We start from the raw sequence: 2465 nt of genomic DNA on the forward strand, positions 1-2465 counted from the left end.
GTTTCACGCTCAATTGTCTTGGATGGGGGGGAAGAGGAGCCACCAATGAATTCATTCAGATTTTGTTAATTGAGAAGGGGTAAAAGCTGAATGTTCTTGGCCGGGTAGCTCTTTGTTGCGAGTTTAACAGAGAAACTATGATGAGTGGAAGTAGTAGGCGACAATGGAGAAGAGAGGCATTAGAAGATGAACTCATGATTTTGAAGATTGCTCTAATACCATGTAAAATATGTGATATTGCATTGCTTGTATCGTTGTATAAGAGATGGTAAAACATATATATGAGCAGATTGTACAAGATAAAGATATACAAGTAAACAAATATGTGTTATCTACATGAAATAGAATAACTAAAGAGATAAATGGATGTGAAGGTGATCTTTATTGTGGTGATCTTTATCCTAACAATCCCCCATTTTGTTACTGCTACAAGGTGTCCCTTCTTCAGAGCCGTCCATCGTGTTAATCTTCTTTCATCCTTCCAGCTCTTCTATTTCTTCTAGTATATACCCACATTGTACTCGGGCCTTTATCCATTTCTTGCTAGCCCATAGATTGATCTCGACCCACAGCAAACACCTTGAGGAATTACAAAAACAAAATATTAGGATGAAGACATAGGATAGTTGTTCTATTGACTAATGAATTAATAGTTGTTCTATTGACTAATGAATTAAGAAGTTTTGTACCTTGCAAAAATCAGTGGAGATTTGCTTGAATATTCCATGTAAGGACATTGAATATTCAAGGACCAAGCATTGATCAAGCGTTTGAAATCTACCTTCTCTTATCTGGAAAAATCAATAGCAATAGTTCAGGTCTAATAATGGAGACAGGAGAGGTTGATTCAAACAGTAATCTATCACCAATATATGCTAAAGTTGCTGCATTACACATGGATAAACTTCTTCACTTTTGGTGTACTTGGCATTCATCTCTCGTGCCCTATATAAGCATCCTCTAATTTTGACCCTAGGTGAAAATCCAATCAGAAAAACACACATGAATATCCAAAGTTAATACGATAAAGATACAAACCAAGATTTAGATTGGCACTAAATTGAATTTTAGAATTCCCTTTTCCATGGCTATTCCAATGACCAATAAAAGCAAAAACAAACCCATCTAACAAAATTTAAATAACCATAATCTGAAATGAAATTTTGCATTACCTTGAGCTCTAGTGCTAAAGCATTTTCTATTTGCTTTCAACTTTTGTTTAGCCAAAGTTTTAAATCACCTTTAGTCAAAATTTCTTCAATTTTGTAATAGCAGGGAGGTGTAGTACCATCTGAAAATGAGATTGGGTTAGATGGATATCCTCAACATAATATTCCTGTGTAGTAGTTCTCTCAGCTATTTGAGTTTCTGATTGTACTAACTCAGCCATTTGAGTTTCTGATTGTACTAACTGCATAATAATCATTATATATGCTATAATCACATGATTCATTAGAGACAATACAATTTTAAAAATCTCATTTTGCATGCCCTAGTTATCTTCTTATTTAGTAACATTCTAAGAAGTTCTCAAATATCTTGCAATATCACCAAATTACTATTTGAAAGTGTATCATTCTCAAAGAAAAGGATTCATAAGAACCTCCAAGAAACTATGAAATTTCTCAAAATAGACATGGATACAAAAGGAAAAGGATTTAGGATTAGTTCACTTTTCCCTCTCCCTCCTAACTTGAGTTAATTTTGCCCACTTAGCACAAGGTTATTTCTCCCTCAACCTGAGCTACTATCAATAATGAATATGCAGCACAATGCAGTTAATCAGCTGATTAATTTTCCCAAGAAGATCAAAAAGAAAAAAGAATTTCCTAAATCTGGAAAAGATTTTTAAAAGAAAATCCAAAGAGATCAAAGTGTGCTAAGAGTATCAGTCAGTTAAAACAGAAACCATGGAAAGAATCCATCATACTGAAATGAAATGAATGAAGTTGGCACCTTGGTGTTCATAGGAAATAAATGATATCATAAAATGGTCAATCTAAGAACCTCTGTATGGAAGGTATAGTCAGACACATGCATCCATTTAAGTCTTACATAGAGAAAATCAATTACTCCGTTATAGTAAGAATTAAAAAATAAAAAAAATGCATTAAGCAATAAAAAAAATCAAATTTTTTCCTACGCTCCTCATCAACCAAATATGGGTTAATTTTCCATGTTCAAGAAACAGAAATCAAAATCTAAGACACTCAAATTATATGCCTTTGCCCAAAGCAATCAATCAACAAAATTAACCCAAAAGATGTAAGAGTTCACCTGCGAAAGCCATCCAAACAAGCCTTTTCGAAAGATATTTCACTTACTGGGGCAACTATCCATGTAGATTGAGAGCATAATCTGATCTCCAAAGAAAGAAAGAAAGAAAGAAAGACTGAAAAATACAATACATCATCAAATAATTAGCCAAGAGGAAAGGAAAATAATAATAATAATAAAGGAAAATA

At 33.2% G+C, this 2465-nt stretch overlaps 1 protein-coding gene across 10 annotated transcripts in view; it reads right to left on the minus strand.

Moving 5' to 3' along the window:
• Positions 1-221: 221 nt before the first annotated feature.
• LOC110661427 (uncharacterized) overlaps positions 222-2465 on the minus strand; it is a 43931-nt gene continuing 41687 nt past the window's right edge. For 4 of the 10 annotated variants that reach the window (XM_058151447.1, XM_058151446.1, XM_058151431.1 and 1 more), the window contains exons 11-13: positions 896-1291; positions 690-791; positions 222-579 (exon numbers count right to left, since the gene is read on the minus strand). The gene's annotated coding sequence lies outside the window, so the exon portion shown is untranslated. Of the gene's footprint in view, positions 580-689; positions 792-895; positions 1292-2277; positions 2393-2465 lie in introns of all 10 variants that reach the window. The other 6 variants (XM_058151428.1, XM_058151445.1, XM_058151432.1 and 3 more) reach the window with 4 other exon arrangements.

The sequence above is a fragment of the Hevea brasiliensis genome, chromosome 8 (genome assembly GCF_030052815.1).
Source record: "Hevea brasiliensis isolate MT/VB/25A 57/8 chromosome 8, ASM3005281v1, whole genome shotgun sequence".
Classification (NCBI taxonomy): Eukaryota; Viridiplantae; Streptophyta; class Magnoliopsida; order Malpighiales; family Euphorbiaceae; genus Hevea; species Hevea brasiliensis.